Source organism: Capricornis sumatraensis, chromosome 6, assembly GCF_032405125.1.
Source record: "Capricornis sumatraensis isolate serow.1 chromosome 6, serow.2, whole genome shotgun sequence".
Lineage (NCBI taxonomy): Eukaryota > Metazoa > Chordata > Mammalia > Artiodactyla > Bovidae > Capricornis > Capricornis sumatraensis.
This window is the reverse complement of record NC_091074.1, coordinates 25,959,261-25,977,002: the sequence shown is the minus strand read 5'-3', so window position 1 is coordinate 25,977,002 and position 17,742 is coordinate 25,959,261. Positions and strand designations below refer to the sequence as shown.

The 17,742-nt window shown below is 39.9% G+C and overlaps 1 non-coding gene across 1 annotated transcript; it reads left to right on the top strand.

Annotated features, from left to right (window-relative positions):
- The first annotated feature begins 16,277 nt into the window (after positions 1 to 16,277).
- On the top strand, positions 16,278 to 16,384 carry LOC138081620 (U6 spliceosomal RNA). Its single transcript, XR_011145064.1, has one exon. It is a non-coding gene; the product is annotated as a U6 spliceosomal RNA (small nuclear RNA).
- Positions 16,385 to 17,742: the final 1,358 nt, after the last annotated feature.

Sequence of the window (17,742 nt, the reverse complement as noted above, 5' to 3'; positions counted from 1 at the left end):
TGCAGCAGATTGTTTAGTGGAGCTATATGTAACTTTACTCTGCATCTTCCAAGCCTTCTGTAAATGTGCTATCATATTTTCATAATTAAAAAAATGTAGAGATGGGTGTATTATGTAGACATCAGAAATAAAATTAATTTCTATAGTGTGACATGTTCTAATGAACTCTCAGTGATGTCTAAAGATCAGTGCTTTCTCTTTTAAGTCTTCCCAAATCGCTTAATATTGCGAGAATTTTAACAGAAGTCAGTTAAAATCCATCACTCTGTATTTCTACTATCTGTATTTCCCAGAGCAGAGCTACATTTATAGTCTATACAATACTCTCACTCAGGAATCTGTAGTAATTGTTTCTGTGCTAAATATAGAGACAACTGTGGAAACCTTGAAGGGATTAGGTTAACTCATCATTAAAATAGGTGTACCGAAAGAGTTAACTTCAGCAGGCCTGGAATTGGTCTGATCTGTTTTTCTGAAATACCTGCATGGTACTGACATCTGGTCAAGGCATGAAGTGTAGTTTTTAATAGCACTGTTCCAGAGCAAATTTGGGGGTTATTTCTACCAGCCCATTAGCCTAGTTTATTAATTAGAGCAAGATTGCTGGTTTGCAGGCAATTTCAGCAAAACTCCCAGAGGACTCTGCCATTGGGTCTGGTCATACAGCAATAACGTACCAACATACCCAACCGGGTAAGAGCCTCACTTGAGAAGCCATCTTGGGCTTTCTGGTTCTGAGGCTTTCCACACACATACGTGACTTGTTCCTGATCTGAGAGGGAAGACACATCTGATACGGCCCAGCAGAGGAAGGGCAACGGAGCTGACTCCTGGCTTCTCCAAACCCTTCTCTGTGAAGGAGCCTCTGGCTGCCCAAAACATCTTCACTGCTATTCTGACACAACATCCTGTTGCTCCTGTGTGTCCTTTTCTGAAAATAAACTGTAGGTTCAGAAGCATTATCATTTGGGGTCTTGTGAATTCACCATTTGCACAATAGGCAAAATAAATTGCCCCATCAATTTTATTTGCAAAGTTTTATATGCTTATATTTTTATTTCTGAAGTAATTCCATTTCTATTACACGAGCTCATGGGTTATGATACATATTTATTGGAATCAAGCATATAAAAGAATAAACATAAGATAAAACTTCACATTGATTCAGCCCTCATCTGAACTGAAGCCCACTGCAATGGTGAGTTTGGAAGCAAGTGATCTCACTTATATGTAAGTTATTAAACTGAGAATAGTCAAGATCAGTGATCTAAGGGGAAATCCTTAAAGGAGAGTGGTCTGTGACAATAGAAGAGGGTGACAAAAAATGAACACAAAATTCTCCAACATAAGAGTTTGGCATTTCAAGTTCTGGACCTCCTATCCATAGTTTTTATATGGCCTCAGGCCAAACAGTTCTGAGAATCTGACACAATCTGAGCAGAGGGCTTATATTTTGCTCAACTTCATAGGAAACACTCAATTTCACTTAGCAATTTCAATTCCTGTATTAGGAATTACAAACATTACTTTATTTTCTTCATGACACATCTTACTACTTGAAATCATCTTGATTTACTACGTTTTTTTCCCATCAGAATGGAAGCTCTTTGACACCAGAGAACTCTGTATCATGCTTATCAATGTATGCCTAGTGTCCAAAGCTTAATACATCATAGATGATAAAAAAAATTTTCATTTACTAAGTGTTAGCCATACTTTCGGAGAAGTCAATGGCAACCCACTCCAGTACTTTTGCCTGGAGAATCCCATGGACGGAGGAGCCAGGGACGGAAGAGCCTGGTGGGCTGCCGTCTATGGGGTCGCACAGAGTCGGACACGACTGACGTGACTTAGCAGCAGCAGCAGCAGCAGCAACCATGCTCTAGGCATTGTTATAAGCATTTCTTTCAATACATGCCACATCCTATGATGCAGCTACAATCTCATATATTACAGGAAAGCAAGGCACAGAGAGGTTAAGTAAATTGTTCAAGGCCATACAGGTAATAAATGGCAGACCCATTTGAGCACAGATAGCCTGTCTTCAGAATCCAGGCTCTTGGAAATTCCTCCAAAGTAAACAGCTAAATATGCCGATCATCTCAGAAAATCACTTATGAATCATTGCTAGATAGTTCAGTGTTTTAATGAAGATTTTATTTTTACCTTTCATCTAAGTTTTTTTCTTAAAAGTATTAGAAATTCAAACATAAAGGCCTAAATTCTACCAAGGCAAGCACCTCCGTTCTAAAGGAAAGTGGATCAAGAATCCCTCCTATCTTCCGATGCATTGTAGCAGTTCCAATGTCACCTCAGAGAGGAGTTTATTTGTGTCACACAAACAGAAGCAGGTGGCCCGATGCAGGTGTTGTTGTGTTTGTGGAGCTTTAATGAGGATGTAAGAGTTTGCTGGGAAAGAGAATAGCAAAAATGAGGTATTTCTTTCCCTCCATCTCCAGCTTATCTTTGGGAAAAATGGGACACATCAAAGCACTCGTGTGATGGAAACAGACAATGAACTGCTTCTTCTAAGTTAAAAATTTCCATAATTCTGAGGGCCCCTACTGGAAGTGGAGAGCAGAGGCTGGCAATGGGAAATATAAGATGTGAAGTATTGATTCTAGAGAGAAGCCCAGAACACCCCCAAGAAGACTTGCATTTGTTTCTTACTCTATTGAACAGGCTTATCTTGCTCGGAGAAAATGGCATGTCTCTGTAAATTATTTTTCTAGTTCAATTCAATTTGAAATTTGAAATATAACTATTAAATAAAACTACAAATCATCCTTAACCCTACAGTATAGGTCATACTAGACCTATAATTGATTTTCTACTTCTTCTCAAATTCTTACACCAAAAGGCAAATTCATATAGAGTTAAGGAAAGGACTAAGAATATTTGTATCACAAATAAGAGTCTCTGGGAACAAAGTAAAGTGGGTTATCCTCACTTTTGGGTGACTTTTTTTAATATACTTTTGTTGTTGCTGTGTAAACACATAAGAATGAAACTATCATCAATGTCTATTTATCATCAATGTCTTCAGAAAGAAAAGGAGAGGCAATGCCAAGTAACTATGACTCTGTGAGTTTCTCCGTGTATTACTCCAAAATAAGCATGGAAAATAAAATATTTAACACTAAAATTAAAGACATATTTAGGCCCGCAAATTAGATATGTAGTACAGTGCACAAGAAATGGAATGGAAACTCAAAATGATGAACAGGGCTGAAGCCAAGAGCCTGCTGGGCTGCAGGTCTGCACACAGACAGAAGCAACTATACATTTAATTCCTGCACTGCTGCACAGTAGCAAGGAAAACAGTACTTTTCATTACACAAAATGGACACAGAATCACTAACTGAATTGAGGGCTTACCTCCTGAAGAAGAAGGCTGAATAAAAGTTCCAAGTGCTTCCAGAACTAAATGTGGTTGAAAACTACTGTGTTAAAACACATATGAACACACACATGAACAGATATGAAGAATAACAGAGCCAAGTTGCTTCCTAGTCCAAGGGCCTGCATCTTCCTTAAGAAAGATTAAAATTAAAACCCAATAGGAGCCTGGCCCATTAATATGAGGTTAGGGGAGCTGAAAACTAGGTGGATACAAATGTCTACCCGCTAGATAGGAAAGAAAATGTTTAAGAAATACTCATAACATGTAGAAAGATTGCCACAAACTTAATAATAAATGAGATAAATTTAGCCCCAAGAAAATGGAAATAATGGAAAACTCTCAGAAAAACTTTGACATAAAATAGGTTTAATGTCTTCAAACAAAGAATATTGTATACAAAAATCACAAAAATTATAAGCTAAACAGATATTAACCAAGTTTAGAGAGATATGAAAATTAGACCATTAGAAGTCCCACTATTAATATGGGTATTTTTAAAACATAATAAGGGAAAGAAATTCGAGATACTATATATGAAGCAGTTTATCACTTCAAGGTAGACTGAAAAGTTTAGTACCTATATTTTGAGCCCAAAGGTAAATATTAAAATAATAATTAAAACTGATAAGCCAAAGGAATAGATAAAATGAAACTATTTTGGATTAAATATTCAGTTAATCCAAATAAGACAGTGAAAAAGAACCAAAGAGAAATCAGAACCAAATAATAGGTGAGACAAAGAGAAAATAGTCAGTTGGTAGACTTACAAACTGACATTAAATGTAAACTGTATATTGATGGACATTTAAGTTGCCTAAATCTATTCTTCAACAGAGAAATAGATAAAGAATATGGGGCATATACATACAATGGAATATTTGCAGCAACATGTATAGACCTAGAGATTGTCACACTAAGTGAAGTAAGGCAGAGAAAGATAAATATCATATGATGTTGCTTATATTTGGAATATTTTTAAAAAGTACAAATGAACTTATTTACAAATCAGAAATAGAGTCACAGATGCAAAAAACAACCTACTGGTTACAAGGGTAAAAAGCAGAGGAGGGGTAAATTGGGAGATCAGGATTGACATATTTGTTATTGGGGTTGTTCAGTCGCTAAATCACGTCCGACTCTTTGTGACGGCATGGGCTGCAGCACACCAGCCTTCCCTGTCCCTCTCTATCTCCTGGAGTCTGTTCAGATTCATATCCATTGAGTCAGTGATGCTTTCTTATCTACCACTACCACTCCTTTCTCCTTTTGTCTTCAATCTTTCTCAACATCAGGGTCTTGACATATACACATTATTATATATAAGACAGATAATTAATAAGGACCTACTGTATGGCACAGGGAATACTACTCAGTACTCCAGAATAACCTATATGGGGAAAGAATCTAAAAAAGAGTGGATATATGTATATGCATAACTGATTCACTTTGTTGTACACCTGAAACTAATACAACACTGGAAATCAACTATACTCCAATAAAAATGGTTTTTTTTTTAATGTATATGGTGTACACATCTCAGGTAAGAGAGATACTATAAGACTGAATAGAAAAACAAGACCAAGATAGATGTCAACAAGAAGAATGCAAACAATAAGAATCTTAAAGTAATTGTACTGTGAAAGAAGCCATTCAAACTAGAGTATACAATGTATAATAACATTTAGATAAAATTCTGAACACTACAAGCTAATCTATAGTGAGAGTAAATCACAGTTGCCAGGGTAGAGGGCAGGGAAATCCAGGAAGGGATGATTCCAGAAGTGCACAAGGGAATTCTGGGATATTATATATGTTCACTTTATAAGGATTTCAGAGATCTATGCAAATTGTACATTATAAATAGATGCTGCTGCTGCTGCTGCTGCTGCTAAGTCGCTTCAGTCGTGTCCGACTCTATGTGAGCCCATAGATGGCAGCCCACCACCCTCCTCCATCCCCAGGATTCTCCAGCAAGAACACTGGAGTGGGTTGCCATTTCCTTCTCCAATGCATAAAAGTGAAAAGTGAAAGTGAAGTTGCTCAGTCGTGTCCAACTCTTTGCAACCCCATGGACTGCAGCCTAACAGGTTCCTCCATCCATGGGATTTTCCAGGTAAGAGTACTGGAGTGGGATGCCACTGCCTTCTCCAATAAATAGATGCAATTATCTTTATGCATTTTGCCTCAATGAAATTGTTAGTCAATGAATGAATGAATGAACTGTCAGAGCACTATTTCTGTTAGATAAAATAAAATTAAAGGCAAATGTATTAATAGCATTAATGCAATAATCTAGAATAATATGGGGGCTTCCCAGGTGGCTCAGTGGTAATGAATCTGCCTGCCAATGCAGGAGACGTGGGAGACATAAGTTTGATCCCTGCATTGGGAAGATCCACTGGAGAAAGAAATGGCAATCCACTCCAGTATTCTTGCCTGGAAAATCCCACATAGCCTGGTGGGCAATATGGGGTCGCAAGAGAGTGGGCACGACTGAGCGACTAAACAACAACATATACAACAGACAATCTTTCACAGCAACAGCAAGATGTGGGACCCAGAAACAGGCCAACCAGAGAAAGAGGAAAGAGATTCCCAGAATGATGGTGAAGAGAAGTCTGGGAGGACTATAAAATACCAGGTCCTGTAGAGATCAAAGCAAGAGGGCCAGGAATGATATTACCAAAAGAAAAAGAAATGGGAATCTAACCACGCAGCTGTGAGCAATACTAACACAATCGTAAACGTGAAAGTGAAAAATCAGTACTCAGTTTCGTATGATCAAAACTGTAAACAATTCAGCTGTCCGAAGAAAAGGGGGATATTGATAAATTTTGGTATATTCAGAGAATAAAATGCTATCAGAAATCAGCAGATTAAACTAGAGATGTGTGTACTGACATGGTTAAATTTCACTTACATGAAATTGATAATGAAATATCAAGTTGAACTGTGTTACTATTTATGGAAATACTACTTTAAACAAAAACAATGCCATTCTCTGTTTGTGTTTACATACATATTAGTTAAAAAGTAAATACTATGCTAATCCTAAACTCCCAATCTTTCTCTCCCCACCCTACTCTCATTGGGAACCACAAGTCTCTTCTCTATGTCCCTGAATCTGTTTCTAGTTCATAGATGAATCACTTTGCTGTACAGCAGAAACTAACACAAGATTGTAAATCAACTACACCTTAATAAAAAGAATTTTTAAGTAAATGATATGGATTGTATATTCACACAATTTATGATGGTGGTTGAACAGAATGAAAAAAGGAAGGAAAGAGGAGAGTAATATGATTTATATAACAGGAATATAGGGGAATTTAATCTATCTGTAGTTACTTATTATTTTTTTAATAACCTGAAATCAATATTACTAATAATATGCTCATCTAAGGATGCTTGTTCCTGGAAAGGAAAGCTATGACAAACTTAGACAGTGTGTTAAAAATCAAAGACACCACTTTGCTGACAAAGGTCCATAAAGTCAAAGTTATGGTTTTTCCAGTAGTCATGTATGGATGTGAGAGCGGACCACAAAAAAGGCTGAGGGCCAAAGAATTGATGCCTTTGAATTGTGGTGCTAGAGAAGATTCTTGAGAGTTCCCTGGACTGCAAGGAGATCAAACTAGTCAATCCTAAGGGAAATCAACTTGAATATTCATTGGAAGGACTGATGCTCAAGCTGAAGCTCCAATATTTTGGCCACCTGACGCACAAAGCCAACTCATTGGGAAAGACCCTGATAATTGGGAACAACTGAAGGCAAAAGGAGAAGAAGGTGGCAGAAAATGAAATGAACTGACTCAATGGACATGAATCTGAGCAAACTCTGGGAGATGGTGAAGGACAGGGGAGCCTGGCATGCTGTCCATGAAATAGCAAAGAGTCGGACACAACTGAGTGATGGAACAACAGCAACAACTTGCATAGTGAGTACATGGTGCTTGATCCAGTGTCCTTTTATGTTCTGTTATTCTCTCAATCCAAAACCAAGATTTCAAAAAGCAACTTGCCTATCCATCTCCTGGATAGCCACAGAGGCCACGCCTTTAGGAAAGAACTCAGGGGGAAATGCGGTCTATCATTTTGTGATTAAGCAATTTCGACCAGCCTTTTCTATCTCATAACTTTCTAAACTAAAGTCTCATGACAAGTGCAGTAAACATCACTGTTGGCTATTAATAGATCAGCCTTCTACAGGGTGTCCATGCTAAGTCACTTCAGTCATGTCCAACTCTTTACGACCCTATAGACTGTAACCACCAAGCTCCTCTGTTCATGGAATTCTCCCGGCAAGAGTATTGCCAGTACTCCTCCTTCAGGGGATCTGCCTGACCCAGGGATCGAACCCGCATCTCTTCTGTCTCCTGCATTGGTTGGTGGCTTCTTTACCACTGCAGCGCCACCTGGGAAGCCCTTCTATAGAGCTTATCCTCCCATAAGCAACACTTCGCTCTGCAACCATCAGACCAAGATAGTGATAATAATAACAAACCTTTCTATACATTTGCCAAGAACTTGCACGGTCAACTTTTACTGGTTTGTTTAATGCACCAGGAGGTGTTAGGTGCTTTCACATATATTGTCTCATACGATCCTCCAGAGCCCTGTAGCATAATATAGTAGAGGAAACAGATGCTTTCAAATAGGTAAACGTGAACCTGAAATTTTGTTCTGTCCTTTACAATCCATGTGACCTTGAAGTTACAAAACATCTCTAAATCAATTTTCTCATGTGTAAAAAGAAATTGCTTACCTTACAAGTTAAGGCAAAGGTCAAATAAGATGACATCTAAAAACTGTCAAACATGGACCCGAGGAAGACTTCAGTGAACGTTACCACCTCTGTTTTATAGTCGAAGTGATAGAAGTCCTGAGGAGCTCAAGGATGTGATGCTCGTCACACAAAAATGATAGAATCAAAGAGGCGTGGCAGTGAAGAGCCTGTACTCTGGAGCCAGGCTGCTGCTGCTGCTAAGTCACTTCAGTCGTGTCTGACTCTGTGTGACCCCATAGATGGCAGCCCACCAGGCTCCCCCGTCCCTGAGATTCTCCAGGCAAGAACACTGGGGTGGGTTGCCATTTCCTTCTCCAATGCTGGCAGGGTTCTAATCCCAGCAATGTGACCTCAGGCAAGTTGATTAACTCTCTGTGCCTTAGTTTCCACATATGTAAAACAAGAACAGTATGGGAAACTCTTTCATATGCTTGTTATTAATGTTATATAAATAAGTACTTCAAACAGTCTGGCATAGAATAAGTACTGCATAATTTAATTAATGAGAAGTAACAAATAAGTTAACCCAATATATTGAAATTCAGACTCCATGGAAGGAGGTATAGAGCTTCCCCTTACATGGAATTACAGCTACCATCCAGCAGGGATGATGGCATGCAGACACTGTCTTCGGGGGTGGTGGGATGGGGGGTGGGTTGCGGTTTGTGTCTCTTTTGCCAAAGTTTAGGGGGAAAGTGGTGCCTGAAAGAGAGAGAAGTAAAGATAAAGGTGAAGTTTGTTATCAACATTGTTAATTCTTGCTGTCTCATGGGTGATGCACTTTTCATCTCTGCTGTATTTTTTTCCAAGCTGCAACTAAGCCCATCAGCAAGTTTAAAAGAGCTAGGTCTTGAGATTAAACTATGATAATAGGCTCATATGTTTGCATCAAAATATGGACAAGCCTCTGTCCCTTCGTGCCATGTCCTTTTTTCCCTTTCACCAGCAGCCATGAGGACTAGCTGGCACCACTTCCCCATTATCATCTTCCTGAAGGGCATACAGAACTCACTTAATTGCTTCACACTACAGTACACTGCGATTCAGAACGAGTCTGTTTCTTTCCATTGTAACAGCATGGAAATAAATAAGCAATTTTCATATATTAGGAAACATAAGCATGCCAGAGTCTAATTCATACTTATGTGATTAATAAACCAGAGCACTTAGATGAAATACACTGTACCACACAAACACTATTCCATTAGAGTGGCCATTTGGGGGTGAGATATCAACCGCAATTGTCTCACTGCTGGCCCAGTCAAGAGCCCCTGTATGGAAACACATGGAACTTCCTTAGGGCGAAAAATCTCCTTTGGGGTGAAAAATGAAGGGTAAGAAATGGAGAGCCAACTTCCTTGATTTTGTAAGTGGTATTGGCTTTGTGTGAGCTATGAACAGGCTGCATGACTCTGAGCAAATATATTTTCTGTGCCTTGTTTATTAATGGACAGAAAAGCTAGCCTGAAAATGAAATTGATTTTATTCACTTAGGATTTTATACTCCATTGCACAACCACAACCCAGCAAATTCTTCATTAAGAGAGATAATTACTTTAATGAAGATTAAATATAATTTAAAATTCACATTTATCTTTATCTACCTAGTGCAGGTCAGAATTAGCCTAAAATGGCTAGAGAACTGGGAAGAAATAGATTTCTCCAAAAGTCTCCGTTTATGCATAGATGGGTCTGATCTGACCGTCAGTATGCCTTTCTTCCTCTTTGTCCTCTTCCTCTCATTTCATCCATTCATGTCTCCCACGTCAAGCCCAAATGAAACCTTCTGCTTTTGAATAATCCTAATTTTATGATGTTTGGCAGAGGCAACAGGATAGCAGTAATTTATACCCGGGATGCTCAATGATCTTTGAAAAATTGTATCCATGACGGGCATGTGGGGGAGAAAGATCAAAGAAGTAGTAGGTTGATTTTAGAAACATCCTCCCTCCTTGAGACACAGAGTGTCTATTCCACCTGCCAAAGACAGAAAGCCAAGGATATATTAAGCGGATTGGTATTACTCATCATTTTGTGTGGTGTTATCATTATTCCTCATTAATGGCATTGATGAAGCTGAAAGAGGAGAATGAAAAAGCTGGCATAAAACTCAACGCTCAAAAAGCTAAGAACATGGCATCCAGTCCCATCACTTCATGGAAAATAGATGGGGAAACAACAGCAACAGTGAGAGACTTTATTTTCTTGGGCTCCAAAATCACTGTGGATGGTGACTGCAGTCATAAAATTAAAAGACATTTGCTCCTTGGAAGAAAAGCCATGACCAACCTGGACAGTGAATGAAAAAGCAGAGACATCACTTTGCCAACAAAGGTCCATCTAGTCAGAGCTTTGTTTTTTCCAGTAGTCACATATGGATGTGAGAGTTGGACCATAAAGAAGGCCGAATGCCGAAGAATTGGTGTTTTCAAACTCTGGTGCTGGAGAAGACTCTTGAGAGTCCCTTGGACTGCAAGGAGATCCAACCAGTCAATCCTAAAGGAAATCAACTCTGAATATTCACTGGAAGGACTGATGCTGAAGCTGAATCTCCAATACTTTGGCCACCTGATATGAAGAGCTGACTCACTGGAAAAGATCCTGATGCTGGGAAAGATAGAAGGCAGGAGGAGAAGGGGACGACAGAGGATGAGATGGTTGGATGGCATCACCGACTCAATGGACATGAGTTTGGGCAAACTCCAAGAGACGGCAAAGGACAGAGAAGTCTGTCATGCTGCAGTCCATGGGGTCGCAAAGAGTCGGACATGACTGAGCGATTGAACAATGAAATGGCATTTGAGCACTGTTGTGGAAACAGCTCAGGAAACAGAGAAACAAAAGCTTGGCTTCTATTTTCTCCTCTAAGTAAATGGGTGACCTAAAAACATTTATTAACATGTCAGAATCGGGCTCCTCGTGTGAGATAGAAAGGAATGCAAACTAGTACAGCCACTATGGAGAACAGTGTGGAGATTCCTTAAAAAATTGCAAATAGAACTACCTTATGACCCAGCAATCCCACTGCTGGGTATACACACCGAGGAAACCAGAATTGAAAGAGACACATGTACCCCAATGTTCATCGCAGCACTGTTTATAATAGCCAGGACATGGAAACAACCTAGATGTCCATCAGCAGATGAATGGATAAGAAAGCTGTGGTACATGTACACAATGGAGTATTACTCAGCCGTTAAAAAGAATTCATTTGAATCAGTTCTGATGAGATGGATGAAACTGGAGCCGATTATACAGAGTGAAGTAAGCCAGAAAGAAAAACACCAATACAGTATACTAACACATATATATGGAATTTAGAAAGATGGCAATGACGACCCTGTATGCAAGACAGGAAAAAAGACACAGCTGTGTATAACGGACTTTTGGACTCAGAGAGAGAGGGAGAGGGCGGGATGATTTGGGAGAATGGCATTCTATCATGTATACTATCATGTAAGAATTGAATCGCCAGTCTATGTCTGACGCAGGATACAGCATGCTTGGGGCTGGTGCATGGGGATCACCCACAGAGATGTTATGGGGAGGGAGGTGGGAGGGGGTTTCATGTTTGGGAACACATGTAAGAATTAAAGATTTTAAAATTTAATAAAAAAAAAAAAAAATAATGCCCATATTGAGTTCAGAGGTTTATAGCAGCTGGCATTGAGTGTAAATGCACATTAAATGTATACTCACAAATGTAATATACTTCCATGCTGAATCGTGAGTTGTCATCTAAAAGCTCCAAAACACCATAGCAATGGCCCAATTATCCACAGGCCACGGCAACATTTGATTCTGCAGAAGTGACCAGTGAGTTTTGCCTCCTTTGCTGAAGGAGGGGCAAATGGAAGTGCGGCCTCATCAGACCCTCTAGCACAGACAGGCACAGAACTAAGTGTTTCTGCATTCAATTTTAAGGGAAGAAAACTAAGTCTGGCTTAGTGATAAGGTACAACTCATTCCCAGAGGGAATATTTCAAATAATAGCTCTCATTTACTGAATACCAAGGGGACGTGACATATTATAAACAGTCCCTTATTTAATTAACATGACTATCTAATTTATCACTTAAATCAGGACACTTTCAGAGTGAAAGGGGATGCCACACTTACTTACATCAAGGCCACAGGTGTCATCTTGCATAGTCAAGACAGGCAAGATAGTGTTGGATGGGCAAACTCCATGGTTCCCCTCCATTTAATTCATGAAATCACTCATGAATGAGATATGAAACACTCCCTGTTCTACAGGAGGAAACTATGATTCAGAGAGGTTAAAGGAAATGAGCCCAACGATCTACAAACTAGTGAGTGAGTGGCGGACTCAGAGTTGAATCTCAGTGTGTAAGACACAAAAGGTTCTTTCCTCTAACCTACTTCCCTTCCTGGAACTCATTAGTCATGATATCAGCTGCCAAACAAGAGCATTAATTTTGTTTTGATAGCCTGCCTTGAGTGAGTAACACATTTCAAGCTCTGGGTTATGATTTTCAGACGCTATCAAGAAATAGGGAGGAAAAGGGTGAAGTGAAAGCCAAATGAGGCCAGTAAAGCCACATGCTAGTGACTATCTGGCTCTTTCTAAGGGCTCAGTGCTGCCTAAATACTACAAGCTTGTATTAATGCTTATTCAAGCGTGGAGAATGACAGTCAACAGGGCCAGGCCTCAACAAGCATCTTTCCCCATGTGCTGGTCTGTATTCTCATGCACCCAATAAACTCCCACATCTAGGTCAATTCACTGCTGATTTTCAGTGATCTGCAATCTCAAATAAATCTTTACTTCTATAACATGCTGGGAGCTATTCTTTTCTCGAGAGCTTAATAGGTGTAAGAAGGTTGAGAGATGCCCAACATTCTGTCTGCTCCATGATGTTTCAGTGGGTGAACTCAAAGGGGACCACACACTTTCATCCTTTAGCCCACCTGCCAATTACTGTTTGAGTTTTCCTGGTCTCTTTACACAACAGGAACGGGGCCAGCTGGGCCTCTATCAAAAGCGAGGCACACTGGCAGAGACAAGAGAGTTTATATTCTGGTAAAGAAACAACAGCTCAATCAGTCATAGTTCCAAGATTCCTTAGTCACCACTCCCTAATGAAAAACCATCTTCAGAGACCAACTGTGTCCCTGAGCAGATATTTCAGTGATCCTGTAAAAAATCCCACTGGGGACATAAGCCAAAATTCAACCCTATGTTTCTGACAGTGTGTGGTCTTAATATTGAAATTCCTCAAACACTCTAAGCTTCAGATTCCTCAACTACAGAATGTTGCTTCTCCAGCTTTTCCCATAGAGCCTATTAAAACACATTCCTGGTGCCTGAGCTCAGGGATTCTGATTTACTAGGTCTGGTAAAGAGCCAGAGGACTTGCATGTCTTGTAAGTTTCCAAGTCATGCTAATGATCATGCTGTCCATGGAGCATTATGAATAGTCCCAAACTGTCCCAGTAACTTCAATGTCACAATTCGAGTAAAGATCTGAAACGATGGGAGGATGCTTAGCAGAGCTGCTGACTCAGAGCGCCTCTCAATCAACATGTATTCTTTGAAAAGAAGAACAAAAGTCCAAGCGTATTAGTAGGAAGAAAAGTTGGGGACATTCAATCATTTCTAATATGCCAGGTACAAGACTTAATTACATTCCAATCCCCCTTGTTATAACACATTCTCCATAGCAATTAAAATGGGGTCCCAGTCTCAAATTGTGAATCCACTGAAAGGCCTCCCAGTTCTCTTTAGTCACAGAATACCATTTTTTGCTCACAATATTCATGTGTTCTTCTTAGGCTCAGCTGTATCACCATTGCATGGAAACCCCATTTAAAATCATCTTGACTACTACTTAAAAAATAAAACATAAATCTTCCCCCTTAGAGCACAGTTTTCAGGAAACAGACAAAATGATATTTACTTTGCTGCAACCAGGAATCCCCTCTTACACCAAGTGGCAGTCCTCTGATCAGCTGGAGCCCTTCAGTTTGTCCTTGTCTGACTGAGCTCAGTCGTCAGCGAACTCTCCCCCGCTCCCGCCCCGCCTCGTCCTCCACCCTCCCTCCTTTCCCCTCCGTTCACGTTGGTTCTCTCTTCATGACATTATTTAATCTCTTAGTTGCAGCTTTTTAGGATTAGCTACAGCATCTATTAATAGTTTTACTTCTGTTTACAGTTCCAAGGGGAGAAAAATGGCTCATTCCTTTGCTCCAGTCTTGAAGATAGGTCTTCTGGCTGCAGGAGGAAGATGCGCAGGCCCCGTGAGTAACCTATTTCCACAATCATCCCACTGTAAAGATGTTAATGTGCCTCTATGCAGAATGGATCTGTTTAATAAGCAGAACAAGTTGGATATAAACTCTTTAATTGCTTTCAGCACATCGATTATCTTTCTATGTCACCTATTGTATAATGCAAAAATGTTAACAAAAGCACTTACTGGAGACATTATTGAGAATTAAAAAACAAAGAGCCATCAGTTGTCACTAAATATGCCTTTCATGTTCCCAAATGAAATGCATTCGCGCACTCAAGAAATAGAATAGGAACGTGCAGGCCTGCCATTGTCAGATGCAAACATCTTCATTAGATTTTGATCCAGCTGCTACAAGATCTATAAAAAAAGCTATCAAAGCTAGCAACTCATTATTGGTTATTTCAGGAAAACTTCTAAAAACCATCCCCAAACCTGCACTGATCTTTTCAGACAACCTCCCTGGTCGGACAGTTGGTTTGAAAAGAGCAGGCATTAAAAACTTCTGCCAAGCCTGCCCCTAGAAATGGTACCTCAAAGGATGCAGTGCCTGGGACTGTTCGACAGGCCACGATCACAGAGCCAACCTGTGTTCCCAGACACTTGAGCTGAAAAATCTCTGCCTGTCAACCCCACCCCCAAACCTCCTGTTGTGACCTAACAGCATCTCCTTAAGAGTAAATAAGTGAAAGGAGCCAAACTTGGATCTTTATAGAGCAAAGCCAAAAGATTAATATGTTTGATGTCTCATAGCATCCTTTCCCTGTTGCAATAAATCTTCCTCTGCATATTGGCAGTCAGCTCATTTCTAGTATGTCATTTTCCACAGACACTGAATTTTTTTTCTGGCTGTTTTTAAAAAAAAGAAAGAGAGTAGTCAAAGGAGCAAGCAGGTAAGATTAGAAGAAAAAAAAAAAAAAACAGAAAAACAGAGGGAGAAAAGGGAAAGAAAAGGGGAAAGAGCAAGAGTCTGGATTCCAGGGATGATGTATAGAGGATGTTACAGGAAACAAACCAGAAATGTCAAAAGTACCTACAATGCTAACTGAATTCTGTTGAAACAGAAGAGATACTACAAAAACCTGAATAGCATATATATGAATCACAGTCCCTAGCATCTTGACTTGGAGACCTCTTCAGTCAAGCTCAAGTCGCAGGAAGGTTTTGACAGATACCGAACAAGTGACAGAAAACTGTCAGGGATGTCATTGTCTTTCACACAGGGCCCTCTCCCTGCAAGGTCTACACATCTCCTATTTATGACAATGAGAGGTGCAAATCATGACCACTGTCATTCAACCTCAGTCAACAACAAGGATATAACGCACGGACCACTAAATCTGCTTTAAAGAGTTTTTGCTCTGCCTTTAACTCATGCACTATATTACCTACTTTCAGTCAAAAGTCAATTGAACGCTCAACATATTAAAGCAACATCACATTCATTATTTGAATTAGGTGCTAGTGCTTACTGGGGGGAATCAACTCATTATATTTATATTGTTATTAAAACTATTACCCAAATTTAAATGTTCTTGAGACCCACAACATATTTTCCTGCATAGAACACCTCTGCACATGTGCTAAGTTGCTGCAGTTATGTCTAACTCTTTGTTACCCCATGGACTATAGCCTTCCAGGCTCATCTGTTCATGGTTATCCAGGCAAGCATATTGGAAAGGGTTGCCATGACCTCCTCCAGGGGATCTTCCTGACCCAGGGATCAAACCCGCATCTCTCATGTCTCCTGCCTTGGCAGGCAGCTTCTTTACCACTAGCACCACCTGGGAAGCCATAGAACACCCCTTATTTCCTTCACATCATGACTTTTTCAGTGTTCACTTCTGAAGCACACATACTAAAATCAGAACATTATAGAGAAGACAGGCACGGCCCCAGTGGAAGGATGACATGAAAATCTGTGACACGCTCCCTATTTTTCAAACCTAAAACATAATAAAGTTTATTAATTAAAAAAAAAATTTAAGAGTGACCTTTTCTGCAGAGCTGTAGCTATCAGCTTCCCTCCTGCCAACAGTCTTAGTCAACAGAGTGACATGGATAAGAGAAACAGAAGTTGAAGCCCACGCTTCCTCCAACCAGAGTGGGAACTGGAGTTGGGAACCTACTGCAGCCGCATAATCTGTCTAGAACGTGAATCTGTTCACAAGGCTCCTCTGTGTAACACCATTCAGCAATTTCCTACTGCCCTTCAGATAAAATCACATTCCTGCTGTGTGCCTACAGGCAAGTTATTAAACCTCTCTCTGGCTCAATTTCCTCTTTTATAAAATGGTGATAATAATCGTGAGGAAAATGTAAGTGAAGCACTTAGCACAAAGCTAATCAACATTCAATATTATTATTATTGATGGTATCTCACCAGCCCTCTTTCTTCTCTGTTCTCCTGGACTCTATCTTGCAGCCACACTCAGCAATGAGTTCCTCACATTTCCCATGATCTTTCTTGTCTTTATGTTTTGGCTTGTGATTTTCTTTTTTTCTGTTTTTAACACTCTCTTCCTCCTCCTGGCCTTTGGTCAGTTTCTCTCCTATTAATACATAAACTGTCAGCTCAAATGCATGTTATCAAGGTTTGCTTCCCCCAATTGCAATTCCTCTACTGTAAAATGCATCATACATTACTATAATATCCTCTTAACTGAAATGTCCATAAAGGATCCAAGATTAGATGTGCCTTGCTCATCACTGTATTTCTCTGTAGCAAGCACAGGTACTCACGGTAGAGTGGATTATAACGCAACTGAGAAAGAAATCTTAGCAGATTACAAGGACAAAAGATTAGTCTGTGTGTGTGTGTGTGTGTGAGTGTGTGGTGAAGGAAAGTGCAATGTTTATGGTAAGGTGCCAAACAAGGAGTCTGGCACAGCTAGTGCTCAAAAAACCCAAACTCCCAGATGGGTTTCAGCAAAGCCTTTTTCTTTAAGATTAGTCCTTGATCACACAGGGCTTCCCTATGGCTCAGCTGATAAAGAATCCGTCTGCAATGCAGGAGACCTGGATTCAGTCCCTGGGTTGGGAAGATCCCCTGGAGAAGGGAAAAGCTACCCACTCCAGTATTCTGGCCTAGAGAATTCCATGGACTATATAGTCCATGGGATCGCAAAGAGTCAGACACAACTGAGTGACTTTCACATTTGATTCTACTACAATAATCATAGGATGTCTCCACAGTATTTTTATGCCAAGTCTCAGGCTGATGGTTGCCCCAGGTCCTAAAACATTGCTTATCTTATGGTAGAAAGAAAGGAAACTTGGTAACTTTTCATTGCCTCTTG